We start from the raw sequence: 15,987 nt of genomic DNA, 5'->3' as shown, positions 1-15,987 counted from the left end.
AATGTGTGATGAATGATGAAAAGAAGTTAATTTTCCATATAGGTGCTTAGCAGAATTACAATAGATATTTATTTTTTTTAACAAAATACAATTATCAATTCAAAGACTGTCTCTATCACACATGACATTAGTCAATTGTAAATATAAATTGTCTATCTTAGACTTCTTTAATTCCAAAATTCTCTAAGTTTCTAGCAGTAACGATTTTGACTTTTCAGCATCACTACTAGAAGAAATAATCAAACCATTAACATATGTAATAGCTACATCAAACTCAGATAAAATTGAATTATATGAACTAGAAGAAATATTGAAGGATTTGAAAAAATAACATACCTTAGAAGTCAAAGGAGACTTGTGAGTTGCGGTTGAAACAAAGCATCTTCCAATAACATCCTTTTCATCCACTTCCCTTTCTTCGAACTTTACATACATTTCTCCATGAATGGATTTCACATCTCCTCATCGTCTGATCCTGATAACCAGATTTGATATGTACCTTCCTCTTCACCAGTTCCTCTTGAAACGAACGATATACCCTTCGTTTTTGCTTTAACCTCCTCCCACTTAGCAACATAGTATGCTTCATCCTTCACTTTTTCTTTCTTCTCTTCTCTCTTTCTCAACATACAGTCACCCACCATGTGATTTGCTCCATTACATTAGTGGCAGTCGAAACCAGAATCTCCTTTAAGTTTATTCTCTGGCTTCGAAACCTAATGCTTAACATCTTTCTTTTCATACTTTTTCTCCTCTCTCACACTCTTCCCAGATGTAAAACCCTTGTTATCACCTCCTTTAAACTTTAAATTGAATGGCTTCTTATATAATTTCTTCAATTTTTTGGTTGAGTAAAAAGACACCGCTTCATCACCCGAATTAACAATCAAACCTTCATTTTCCGAACCATCATACTTAGCTGACTCAACCTTAGTCTCTTTACTTGTCACTTTCAACACCAAAGCTAGAGGACCACCTAAGCTCATTTTTGGTTCTTCAGTAATTTCAATGATCTCACTTTTATGATCTTTCAACATGTTGTACAGATCACCAAGGGAGTAGTTGTCAAAACTTTGATGAGTCTTCATCATAAGACTAATATTTTGTTATTCTTTGATAATTCCATTAGGAAGGTCAAGTAGAATTTTATTGTTGAACGAATGACTCCATATCGATTGCATTTGAATAATAATTCATTAAGACGATCAAAATAGAGTTCAATGTTTTCACCTTCTTTTTGTTTGAACTCTCCTAGCTCAAGCATACATTGCTTAATAGAGCTTTTCTTTGTCTTTTCACTGCCTTGATACTTATCTTTCAAAGTATCCCAAATTTCTTTAGATGTCTTGCAACCATGCACATAGTTTTAAACCATCGGTGGAAGAGCACCATGGAGCTCACACAAGCATCTTTTCTCATTTTTCTTTTGTTTCTCTGTTTGTTGAGCAAAATTTGAACTAGAAGCAGCAGTGCCAACATGTTGTAACAGACTTGCAGGATGAATTTCATCAGTAATACATTTCCAAAGATCTTCGTCAATTCCATTCAGATGGTCTTCCATTCGATCAACCCATTGTTCATAGAATTCAGGAATCATCATCGGGATTTTTGTTGATGAACCGAGAAGATGAGAATAAGAAGTCATTGTGTTCATGTTGAAGTTAGCCATTGTTGTACGGAAGAGATTTGAGAAAAGCTTTAGAAATTAGGAATTTGATGAATGAAACTTCCAAAAATCAATACAAACCTAAAGCATAATAGGATCAATACAGAAGATCTGTTAAGATTTTCAGAATCAAAAGTGCGGAAAATATTTTGAATCTAGAACAAGATTCAAAAACTTTTGATAACTCGATAAAATCATATAACAGTTGTATGAATCTTGCTCTGATATCAAATGTAGTTGTAATTAATCGAATATATGAAATGAAAACAGAGTATGAATCAAACAAGAACACAAAATCGTAAATAAAATATGTTTCGCTCAATATTTCTTCTAGAAGATACAGGGAAAGTTGTAGAGTAAGAACTGTAAAAGCCTAAAAGTTACTTTAACTCTAGTACCTATCACCTATTTATAGGGATTATAGAAGCATACAAAAAATACATAAGCTCTTAAACATTAACGCTTCGAAACTAAGATGTGCCCTTAAGTAAAACATACAAGACTGACCTCGACACTAACACAGACTAAAGATGCTACGACACCTCACAACTAATTCTGACCTCAACATATTATGTACTCATTATACAAACAGATTCTCCCTCCTTCAACTTGCATGCCACTAAATCCTTGACGACCTCGTACCTTTCTTTACGTGATTTCTTATGAAACTTTTTTGCAAGATCCAAACACATATTGTATAACCAATAGTCCTCATCTAACTATTGCAACTTAGGTACCATGGTTACAACCATGATGCAAGTGACCTTTGTTGCATCGTCATAGTGTTGTTTGTAGGCATCCTATACTTATGGAGTAGAAGTTGACTCGTCGACTTCGATTAGAGGTTTGCCGAGGTCATATTCTTTTCCCTCGTATCGAAGAGTGATTTTACAATTTTGCATCCAATCCATGTAGTTTGGACCAACTAATTTCTCCTTGAATAGGATCAATAAAAGATTGAAGTTCGAGTTGTTGGTGGAAGATTGAGAAGAAGAAACATCTCCAGGGGTAGAGATCTATATAAGAGAGATAGTTTTAGTTAGTGGATATAAATCCTTATTATTTGAACCCATAACAAATATTCAATGCTAGGATCTAAAATACAGTTCACAATCAAGAAGAGGGATGTTGTATACCTATTACGAATTTATGAAGGTAGGTAAAACAATTCACCAATTTCAATCTATGAAATTCTTAGATTTTTGAGATACATTGATACATACCAATGACATGTTTAATCACAGATTATGCTCTTCCACTTGTGAATGGGATACCGAGGATCACAAACAAGATGTAAATAACCATGTAAACCCGCTTGACAACCTTGATGTCATTTAGCCTCTCTAATTAATGTGTCGGTTAACCACACACACCCTATTAACAATGATAATTTTTGACTTTTGCTACAATGTCAAATTTATGGTCCCAAATTACTGTGTCAGGTAACCACACACGCTCCACTAATGACTAATTGTTGATACATGAAAATTGAACCTTTCGTAATCCAAAGTCAACCCGTTCTGAAGTGAAGAGTATTCCGGAAGTGTGATGAGTTCTGAAATAAAGCTACTTCTAAAACGAAGACATGTCCGAGAAACACCTTGTATTTAGTGTTTTTTTAAGTCTGTATTTGCATTTAATGATTCGTGTTTGTTAGTCCTTGTTTTATTGTAACAAGGGACAAGATCAAGAAAATCTTGTGTGTCAGCTTTTTGACTTTTCAACTTTACATAGTCCATGCAGTCTTGCTAGTTTTTTCTTTTTATCACTCCTTATCTATTTAAGGAGATGTAATATTCATGCAATGTAACAGCAAGAGTAACATTCTCTTTCACATCAGTACCAAGTATCTTTCAAGTCAAATCATTCTCTCTATAATTCTCATTCTTCTTAAAATCTCTTTACATTGTTCATACTCATTTTCTCTTACTTAAATACTTTGTTGAACTTCTTAGTTCAAGACAAGACTGGTTTACCAGACTTGACGGGACTCTTAATACTAGCAGACATTTATCTTTAGTTAACTCAAGGTTTGAGTTTTCAAACCTTGTCCGCATAGATATTCTTGCACTCTCATTTGGTATCAGAGCCTAAGTGGTTGTCCTTCGAATCGTAAGAACGGATTATAGTTAACTTTGAGATTATCTTGGTGTCTCATTCATTTCTGTGCTCAGGATAAAAGTTATTCTATATACCACTTCAGCTCTAATACTTTAACTTCAATGGTTGCTTCTAATTTAACTCAACATATATATTCAATGCAAATAGCAAATAGTGTGGTTACCCAACGTGTGCCCTATTGCTAGTTGTTGAAGAGTATGATCACTGGAAAGTTAGAATGGAGAGATTTTTACTTGGTAAGGAAAAAGGTGAAGAGATATGGACATATGTCAAAGAAGGTCCTCATGTTCCCATCTAAAAATGGTGAGATGTCGTTGCTACTCTCATGGTTTAAGAAGATCAACGTCCAACACCTCTAACTGCATCAGACATCAAAAAGCATCATGCAAATCATATTGTGTTCTCGGAAATGGTGTTTGGTCTTCCTCTTTCTCTCTTTGAGCACATAAAATTATGCAAATCTGCCAAAGAGATTTAGGATACACTTCAAGACTTGTTCGAAGGTTCTTACAAAATGAAGGAGAAGCGTTTGGCATCCGATGTAAATGAATTTGATACTTTCACTACAACTCCCAGTGAATCCATAGTCTCTGCATCAAATTGGTACAATATCATTATGAACAACATGAAGGCACATGGAATAATCAGAATTCCACTCGAATACAATCTGAAGTTCATCAACAACCTCAAAAAAGGATGGGGAAATGCTAAGTCATGTCTCTAGAGTAATCAATCTCTAAAGAAACTGAATTTGTATCAGTTATTTGACGAATTGCAAGGCCATGACTTAGCATTTCCCCATCCTTTTTTGAGGTTGTTGATGAACTTCAGATTGTACTCTAGAGTAATCAACAACCTGAAGTTCATCAACAACCTCAAAAAAGGATGGGGAAATGCTAAGTCATGTCTCTAGAGTAAACAATCTCTAAAGAAACTGAATTTGTATCAGTTATTTGACGAATTGCAAGGCCATGAATTTAACGTTACTCAAACATTAAGAGAATTGTCAGAATGTCATTTCGCCTTAGTCAGCTTCGTTAACCCACTAATTCGGAACCCATTTGTCTCAGATCCTTTTGGAACTATCCACTTGTTTCATCTATTCAAAAAACACGTCCTACTCCAGCTATCCTACCTATTCCGAACCATTCATTTGTAGAAAATATTGATCTCGATTCAGCTGATTTTGAACTTTGTTTCCAACAAGAACTCACACTTCTGTGTATGAAGTACAAACGTCCCTGGAATCCCAATCATAAACCTTTTCAAAAACAATTTCAAGCTCCTCGTCAAAGCAATCCTCAACCTTTCACTAAACCTACAGAAAATCCACCTGCATACCGATCCAACATTCTGAATCACTCCTTGGAAGCTTAGGAAGTTCCAAAACTAGTCAAACCCAAGATTTTTTATCCCAAATGTGGTCTTGGAAACCACTTTGCAAAGGACTGTTTGGCTGAAATTTCTCAAAAACCAAAGGTAAAAGACTCTGCCTACTATGCTCGTAAAGCACAAGAACTTACTGATAGTGAAAAGGCTTTATTTACAATGGTGTTAATAAATGTTGATGGGTACTAGTCTTCTGGTGATGAGGATGAAGAAAAATCTGCAAGAAACAGGTGTCTTATGGCTAGACAATTAATGTTGCTCCAAATCGATCTCCCACTTTTGGGCTTTAGAAATCATATCAATTAGGGTCTTGCACCATGAAAAACTCATGAACTCCCTGATGTCATCCATCAGCATATCATGATACATTAGCTTCTTCATTTCCTCATCTGTTGCATACTGCGGAACCAATAAATCCCTCTCCCAGAACTTGGCAATGATCTCTGCCATAGTCTTCGTAGTCTGACGAATGTCCTAAAACTCCCTCGCCAACTACTATACCTCAATAGTTGGCACAAACTCAACCCTAAATAGGGTTACAAACTCATCCCAAGTCATCGTCTCTAGGGCCTCGCCTCCCAAGGCGAAGTCTACCTATTCCCACTAATCTCAAGATTTGTCTTTTAGAAGACAGGAAACAAATTTGACTTTCGACACCCCGGGGTAGAATCTCATCCTGAACGTGTTAGCCATATTTGTTAAACATGTCCTACTGGTAATGGGGCCCTTCTCCCCAAAGAATGTGGGAGCTCCATAAGCACAAAACTCGCAGAAAGAAAGAGTGTGAGCTCCAACGATAGCCATAACCTTAGCACAGAATGTGCCCAAGAGCTCATCCAAAATCTCCAGAGTCCCCTCCTTAATTGAATCAGTGATCACAAGATTCTACTTCAAAATACCGTGGGTAATATCCAACGAGATGAACTCCCACATTTGCGCGCTAATCGGCTCAGTACCTGCACCTAAGCCAGAACCAGAACCTGAACCTCCTTCCTGAGTGCTCATCACTAAACTGAAAAACACCATGCAAACGATCAGAATATACCCAAGAATCCTCATCCCACAAGCTTCCTAGATTCTACAACACTCTCCTCGATTCGAGTATGGATCCTATGATTTCAGTAGTATGGGCCCAATACTACCTTCCACACCTATCCATACTTTCCTCAAGAATCATCCCAAATCCTCTAAGTCACCTTCTGAAAGTGATACTCCAAATGATTGCTAAACAACACAACTAAACCCCCTGAATCACTCCATAGGTTCTATAACATCCCATTTAAGATATAATAATTAAATAATAAACCCGGAACCACGAGAAGCAATTTTTATTATTATTATCCAAAATCAAATAATAATTAGCTGGGAGTTGGTTTCGGGAAGCCAAATGACAAGATTTGAATTTCCAGGGGTTAAAGTGTAACTTCGGGAATTATTTTGCAAGGATTTTAGAATTCGGGGCGGGGGTATTGTTGGATTAATGTCTAAGTCCATAACTATAATTGGTAAGACTTGACCCGACCCGGCATGGTCCATTTGGGTTGCATGGCATCATGCACTTGGATAGACTAAAATGAGAGAAATAACACTTATGGTTTGTTAATATATTATAAGTTCTAATATATTAATAAGGTTATTTAATTAGTATTGATCAAGAATTAATTTGGAATTAATTAAGTGATCAAAAGGAGACTAATTAAATATATGGGTTGATTGTGTAAATCATTCATTCTTATATATGTGGGCTTGTGATCCAAGATTCCTTATGTTGGACTAAGTCCATGGGGTGACCCATGGATACTCCATGGAGGTTAAAATCCATGGAGCATAAGGAATGGGTAAAGTCATGAGTTACATGGTGTAACCCTAATAGCCACCATATAAAAGAAACCCATGGCTCAAGAAATCGTGACTAACACTATGTGTGTGTATGAGGGCTAGACGATTTCATAAAGTGTTCTAATTTCTCTCTAAATTATTCCAAGTGCTTATGGTGTTGTGTGAACCATTTGAGGTGTCACACTTGGGGCACTAGGCACTCAAGTTTCATGAAGACAAGCACTATCAAAGAGGTATGTATTCTATCTTGTTATATCCATTATTTTGTATGCTAGATTAGGATAATACCTTGGATATTCATATTTGCATGTATAATAGAGAAAACATAGATCCAAGGTATTTAGGGTTGCATGTACACTTAGGAGTGTTAGAATGCTCATAACCCAACAGTGGTATCAGAGCCTAGGCTTGTTTTCTTGTTATACCTGCAATAGAAGCTGAAAAATCGAGTTTTGATGCTGTCAGCCCAGCTGACTCGCCGAGTCCATGAAGGGACTCGACGAGTCCAAGGCAAAATGCATCCAACTCGCCGAGTTGTGTTCATGCACTCGACGAGTTGGACCCCAGACAGCATATCTTCGAGGTTTTTGGCTAGAAATGGACTAGGAACATTACCCTAAGTTGTTTTTGAACTTATAAACTTGTTTTTAATGTGGTAATGTTCATGCTAATCCATTCTCAAAGATAATTGTCAATAGATTCATGTTTTGTATTAGTTTAAAGGTTAGACTAATTACATGAAAAAGTTTGATTTGAATTATCTTGTTCTTATGAGTTGCTTAGATTAATAGAAAAGTTGAGTGAAAAAGTTGTTTTCAATCCAAATTAATCTAAGAGTTGAGTATAAAATGTGTTTGTGTAACTTATCCTTAAGTTACATGAAGAGTCACATTAAAGACTCATAAAACTCATAAAAGATGGTAATGGTTACAAAAGATGAAGAGTCTTGTCCTTAAGTTATGGAGGTTCAAGAGTCACTTCATTAATAAATAAATAAATAAAATATGTAACCTTAATTAATTCCATAAGTTATAAAATAAAGAAAAGATTAATTCTTTATTAGTTTAAAGTCTTCCATAATTTGTTCACAAGTTATGGAACTTGAAGAGTTTTTGGATTAAAACTACTTTAAATACATAAGTTATGGAATTAATTAGTTTTGAATAGTTTCAAAACTTGCCCTCAAGTTTTGGAATTTGTAAAGTTTTCTCTTATGAATACTTTAATTCCAAGTTAGCCCTTAGAATTTTAAAAGTTAAAATTCAACCCTTATACTTTATAATATTATAAGTCAATAATATATATATATATAAGAGTAAAGTCGGTCTTACCGCTAGTACGCCTCATTCACGAAGCCGGTCTATAAGGTGGGTATAAGGTTGTTGCCTATAAAATGGCAACTTAATGGGTGTCCACTCTCACCCACCGCTTGCTTGACTGGTGGAGGGTCGTTAGCCGAACGGGTTTGACAGGACTATAATTCTCCCTTCATTAAAAGTATTAATGATAAATACTAAGTAACTAAACTCTAAATAATACCCAATCTTAGTTACTTAGGAAAATGTGAAGAAGGTGCTAATCCATGAAATTACACTTTGCACTTTGTTTAAGTCGGTTAGTGGAGCGTGTGTGGTTAACCGGCACACTAACTCGTATTTAACAAGGTAGGCAAAGGGTAACTCAATGTTTATCATAGTATCGATGGAGCGTGTGTGGTTAACCGGCACATCGATTGAGGGGTAAACACTTAAGGGTACCAAGTAATTTGCATGGTTACTTCACACCTTGTTTTGTGATCCTCGGCATCCCAGTCACAAAACCTGAAGGGCACACTCGAGATTGAAACATGCCATTGAACAGTTCAATGAATCTCAAAAGATCTAGGAGTTTCAAAACCAATTAAAACCTAATAATACATTTCGTTTATCTTGGTGGAAATTGGTGAATCGTCATTCACCTACCTTCAAATTGTTTTATAGCTTGGATTACGGCATACCTCTTCTAAGTTATAAAATAGTTTGTTGGGTCCTAGCCTTAATATTTCATATTGGGTGTCATATTAAGGACTTTAAGATCAACTATCTTGAATATCTCCCAAAAACATGTCTGTTTTAGACATTTATGATCTTCCCAAATCTCTTAAAAACAAGCATTCCTAATGAAGATGATATCCCATGGATATCATACTTCTTTTTCCTCCTCCAAATTATTCTCCCTACCCCACAAGTTCTTGAAAAATTTAAGGTCACTCAAGCCCTAATGGCAAGGCAAGGTCTAGGTGTGATCACATCTTGGAGATGTAGTCACATATTGACAAGCCGGGAGAGTTGGGTGTCAAAGTCTTGAGAAAGTTGGTGGTTCAATCACCTTCTAAGTCACATAGTGAGTTCTTTTGGAACACCTATGAAATAGACTATGACAAGACCCTTAATGATCTTATCTATTGTTAAGATCAACTTCCTGAAACTTTATGGACATTGCCAATGGTGACACTGGAAATACAGAAAAAGCATTCTCTTCCCAATGGAAAGGGATCGGCCATAGTCAACTCGGTTGAACAAATGGTAAAGAGAAAAGCTAAGTTTGTGATAGTCCCGTGTACCATTATCAAAGGGTCCATATGTTTATATTGCCAAAGAAAGGGTCATTATTTGCGAAGCTGCCAAATTTACCTAAGGATGTTAAAGTCAATAAGGTTGACTCTACTTCAGGTAAAGTCCACTATCTAACTCTGTTAAGTTTCTATTCTGAGATTCCTGATACATGATGTGACTGGGTCACATGGTAATGTTTTAAGAATCAAAGAAAAGTAAAGGAACTTAAAGAAAGAATATGTTGAATCTGATCGCATAGATGGATTTCTATCGCATAGTTTGAAGATCGGATTCTTGAGCTACTTCTTAGGAGTTATGAGGTATTGCTTAGGAATAGATAACAACAAGTTTTCATATGGATTGTAAGGATAAGTTTTTCCGCATGTTTTAAAATAAAAGAAAATTTTGATTTTAGTTATTTTAAAATATCCTTACAATGGTATTTGAGGAAAAATTGTTGTTTATATGATTCCATTAATAGCAAGAGTGGAAATATGTAATTGATTCTTTCATTTGTGGTAATGTCTAAATTTACCAAATAAGGAAAGATTCTCATCACCCAAGTTTCAATTGGACCGGGACTTGGAATCATGCAAGTTGTATAGCATGATGAATGAGAACTTTCAAGTATTGGAAAATTAAGACTAATTACTTATTCACATGGATGTGTGAGTCAAGTAATGGACTAAGGCATCGAGTACATAGTCATGTGCACTGATTAAGTCCACCACAAAAGATGTAAGGCTATTCGTCATAGTTTACTAAAGCTCAGTAAATATGATTATACTTACAAGCTTAAGTGTAACTCTGAGACATTGGAAAAGGTTTCAATGCATAGCAGAGCGGATAAGAAGAATCAAATTAGGCAGAAGGATAAAAGTTTCTCAAATCTGAAAAGATGGGAGAGTACTTTAGTATCAGCTTTGTGATCATCTTAATGATTAAGAAACCATATCAAAATTTGTTCTCTAAGGAAGTCTTAGTGCATTCTTATGACTAAGAAGAAGGGATCTTGAATTGTTGAAATGGTTAAATCAGGAAGATGAGTCATACTTCGTTCCAATACAAGTCTTAGAGTCATACTCCAACATTGTAACTTGAGTGACATGTCTCAAAGAAGGTTTAAAACACTTGTCAAATGTAAGAGTAAAAGTTTTCTACTCTTGTACATTTGAAATTGGTAAGGTGTGATGTTTTGGATAAAACAAAAACCAACTAAGGCCAATTGTGTGAAGTGTTTGTCTTGATTAGAATCCGCACTATCTCTTGGATGTTTGACAAGGGAGTCTTATAGGTCAAGAGGACAGTGGGAGTCTTAAAGGTCTTGAAATTCTCAAGAACTAATCAAGAATGAAACTTGAAGTTCTTCACTAGCACACGACTTGAGGTTTATAACCTATCGTGTTGACATATTCTGTGCCCATTCTAGTTAAAGTTGGCTTTGCATATGAGTTCTTAGAGTTCTCAATGTGTTGCACAATAACTTGGAAGCAATGGTAGGCCCTTGAGCTACCAGGTGGCAAGAAATTAAGATTGAGTTCAATCCATATGGTTTTGGATTTGTCATTATCCTTGTCTTGTGATTATGGTTTTGACAAATTCATATGGATAGGAACTCATACACCAATAAATCTAAGTGTCATAAGGTTTCTCTCTGATTCATGAAAATGATGGTGAGGAAACACTTCCACTAAGTAGATTTTAGCTAGATAGCAATTGTGATATTTGCATTCTCAAAGTCGTTAGTGGAGCGTGTGTGGTTTACCGGCACACTAACTTGGACTTGTGAGAAATGGCAAAGGTCAAAACGATCAAGACTATGATTACGGCATCCCTTTTCATAGTTCTTAAAATTGTTTTGACACACCCATGAGCTATCTAAGGGAAGGTGTATGTTTTTGATAAAGTCTTATCAAAACAATCTAGTATCAGAAATCTGAACTTTGGTAAGAAAGTCAATAAAGTATTGATTTCTAGAAGTCGAGCTTTCTGAGTATATGTCAAAGCTAGTGGGAGCATAAGTGTTATGCTAATAATCATCATGTTAGTGGGAGCATGATAATTACGATAAGTATTGGAAGCTAGCAATGTTAATTATAGAAAACAAAATGTTTCAATTGGGAAAACTTGTTTTGCTATAATTAAGGGAGAGGAAATTATACTTCATCTCAAATCTATAAGCTTAGATCGTGAGGTTTTAATCATTTAGTCAAGGATATATATGAATTTCATGTTGGAATGGCTCAACATAAGGAAATTCTGTATATGGGTCCATTATTTGCGTTCTTAAATTCGATTATGATTACGGCATCCCTTTTCATAATCTGAATTATGAGAACTTGGAAAATAGAAATGGAAATGTTATAGCAAAAGACTGGTTTAGTCTTTATGTGAGACATCATGAATCGTGTCCCATATGCTTCGGATATAGGATCGATTACATGTGCTATATTCATCCTTTCTAAAAAATTTCCAAATGCCTAGGGCATTAAGAAGGGAAAAGGTTTAGAACTGGATATGACTAAAAGGATTAAACAATTGTCGAGGACAATCTAAGGTTTACCAAAGATTGGTTGCTCAAGGACAGTTGGAAGTATAGTGATAATTCTGGAAGGACCATATTGACACAATCTGTAAGGAGGCAACTCTTGTTCAGAAGTGATAGTCAAAATGAATTCGGAAATGTTTCAAAGTTAGAATTTTCAATATGTGTAAGATTAAGGAAACTTAATGCAAGAAGGATGGTTCCAAGGACTTGATCTCCTTTGGAATGCTCTGTAATGATTGTTGTTAAGTCTTTCTGACTTTGTGCATAATCATTACAAGAGGATCGATGCATATAAGTTTAGAATCTAACAGATTTTAGTAAATGACATGAATTTGGAATTCCTGCATTTGCAGTAAGGATTTGGGAGTGTGAAAAGAGAATCATTGAAGATTATGTTCAATTGATCTAGTTCACAAAGTAAAGATCATAGACAAACATAGTATGCATACTTGGTGTATGGCATGACTAGTGTTTAGAAAACATAGTGTACATGCTTGGAGCATGGGACAACTATTGTTTTAAATTCAAGAATAATGTTGATAGCTGAAACAATATACAATGAATAATGTGTAATCATATGGTGATAAATAAAAGGTGTTTTATTTATATTCATAAGTTCTGAGACCATATTGGATTCAATTATTATTGTGTTTCACTTTGCATGTTTTGACTTCCCGAATAAACTAGGTTATTCTTCCGGAATGACTAAGTTATTCAAACCATCCACAGTCGGTCATATGTTGGAAGTAGATATGAATTAAGACTATCATGGGTTGGCTTGTAGAGGTCTAAGTTGTTGGACAAAGGGCTACAACACTCATGAGTGCTCATAAGTTCTGAGTATTGGATTCAACCCGCGCTCATTGGAATCACTTCATGGATTTTATCACGAGTGATCATGAGACGATAATATCTTATATTCTTCAAACCTAGAGATATGAGTTGTTACTATGAGTTGGTAGTACATTGATTACACGAAACGCATTGGTAACTCGATGTTATAAAACGTGTCTTTGTGTATGATTCAACAAGTAGTAGAACAAGCCATATGAGTCGAAGTTTATCCATTCCTTTTACCTTCGGGATGAAAGCGATATCTGTGGGCCCCTCGATGATTTGATGATGACAAATGGAAGTGCTCGGCCGGGCCAGGACTGATTTGATTTGTTCAATTAGTCAGTCGTCATAAATCGGAAATCGGGAAACAACTAATGGACAGAGAGAATGATTATAATCCATGTCTCAGTCCATATGATATCTAGAATGGAGGAATATATGATCCCTTATCTAATGGACAAGTCATTGACAAGATCAGAGTTCATCTACAAGGTCAGAGTTCGACAGAAGCTTTTGAGAGCTACGATTGCCAGTTGGTTCCTGAAGTCATACGCAATAATAGTTTTAGACTTATCCAAGTGGGAGACTGTTGGATTAATGTCTAAGTCCATAACTATAATTGGTAAGACTTGACCCGACCCGGCATGGTCCATTTGGGTTGCATGGCATCATGCACTTGGATAGACTAAAATGAGAGAAATAACACTTATGGTTTGTTAATATATTATAAGTTCTAATATATTAATAAGGTTATTTAATTAGTATTGATCAAGAATTAATTTGGAATTAATTAAGTGATCAAAAGGAGACTAATTAAATATATGGGTTGATTGTGTAAATCATTCATTCTTATATATGTAGGCTTGTGATCCAAGATTCCTTATGTTGGACTAAGTCCATGGGGTGACCCATGGATACTCCATGGAGGTTAAAATCCATGGAGCATAAAGAATGGGTAAAGTCATGAGTTACATGGTGTAACCCTAATAGCCACCATATAAAAGAAACCCATGGCTCAAGAAATCGTGACTAACACTATGTGTGTGTATGAGGGCTAGACGATTTCATGAAGTGTTCTAATTTCTCTCTAAGTTATTCCAAGTGCTTATGGTGTTGTGTGAACCATTTGAGGTGTCACACTTGGGGCACTAGGCACTCAAGCTTCATGAAGACAAGCACTATCAAAGAGGTATGTATTCTATCTTGTTATATCCATTATTTTGTATGCTAGATTAGGATAATACCTTGGATATTCATATTTGCATGTATAATAGAGAAAACATAGATCCAAGGTATTTAGGGTTGCATGTACACTTAGGAGTGTTAGAATGCTCATAACCCAACAGGTATTTGGTATCATTTGGGCTTAATATGAAAGATTTTATGGAAGCAGGGGTAAAAGAGTAAATATTGGACTTAATTTGAAAACAATTCGTCATGGAGGGGCCATTTGGTAACTTTTGGGTTTAATTTGAAAGGAATGGGAGAAGGAGGGACCAAATGTGGTATTATGTGGCGAAATTTTTTGAATCAGGGTATATATTCGTTACCACCCAGTAACCCTAACCCTAGAGATATCGGTCGCCACCCCACTTCTAAACACCAACCACCCTTTTCTTTCCTCCAATCTTCGGTGCTGCTATACCCTCCCACTATCGTCGAATCATAACCATTGTGAAGCTCTTGTTGTTGGCGACGAGGACCATCAGGAACCGAAGTTGAGGCTGCTGATGTCGCCGCTTGCTCGTGAGAGCTCTTCCAGCCGTTGTTGTCGTTGCAGTAAACCTTTCGCCTTCTCCTTTCTGTCGCCATTCGTAGCCGTCCGTGACATTGTCAGTTGCTGAGATGTTATTGTCGTTCGTTGTACGCCACCAACAGGGTCGTAGCGTCCACATTTGTGGCCTGCGATGTGGATGCTCGTAAGCGCGGACCTACTGTTGTGTAGAAACCACGAAGAACCACCATGGCATTCGGCCATGGTGGCTGTCGTTGATGACGTTGCATTGCCGACCGACCGCCGCTGCTGCCGTCCTTTTGTGTCACCACCGCCTGTTACCATTTTCTGTTACCGCCAACCACCGTGGAAGGTGGCGTGTGCGTGCTTTTCTATGTACTTAGGTGTGAGTGTGTACTTTTGTCGTGTTTCATTAAGTGTGTGTGAGGTTTATGTAAACTGGAAGCAAAAGTGAGTCACCACCACCACCGTGAGGTGGTGACTAGCACCTCCAGCCACCGCCTGCCACCATAGTGTGATTGTGTGTTATTTATGTGTGTGTGTTTATTTGTGTTTTTGGAAGTTAATTATAAAATTGTAAATGGTCGGAATAATAATAAAAAGCTTATAACCACCACAATGAGGTGGTGGTTTCCGCCACCAGCCGCCGTGTTGGGTGGCGGTATGCCTAGCTTGCGTATTGACTCGTTTGGGATGCTTGGACAGAATGGGATTAATGAAATCCCTAATGGGCCTAATGAATCCCTAATAGACCTAGAAGCCCAACCATTTGACTAATGGGCTAATATGTGGGTTGGAAACCCTAATTTGGGTTTGGAAAACCCAAATATCTGGAAACCCTAATTTTTCGGAATTGATCGGGACACACACACGGGAATTGTTTAATAAACTTGAAATATTAAATAATAATCATTGGCAAATTAACCTAAGGCAAGATTGGACTAAATGGATTAAGTCCTTAATGGGTTAAGTAAGAAACACTTAACCTTAATCGTCATTTCATGTGAAAACCCTAATTTCACTTGGGCCTTGATTGGGCCTTGGTGATTGGACTATTGATGGGCTATCCAAGAACAGGTAATGGACCAAACTAATTGGATGAGTTTTAGGGTAAGGCCCATGGGAAGGACTAGGGCCCAGTTTGTAAAATTAGGCCATAGGTGGGCCATAATTGGGCCTTTATGACTATGTGATATTGGGCTTAAGGAAAGACCATGTAGAGGTTTGGGTGCAATTTGGAAAATTGGGCCATAAGTTG

This window comes from Lactuca saligna, chromosome 6 (assembly GCF_052625555.1).
Source record: "Lactuca saligna cultivar CGN05327 chromosome 6, ASM5262555v1, whole genome shotgun sequence".
Lineage (NCBI taxonomy): Eukaryota > Viridiplantae > Streptophyta > Magnoliopsida > Asterales > Asteraceae > Lactuca > Lactuca saligna.
Note: the sequence above shows the minus strand (reverse complement) of the source record.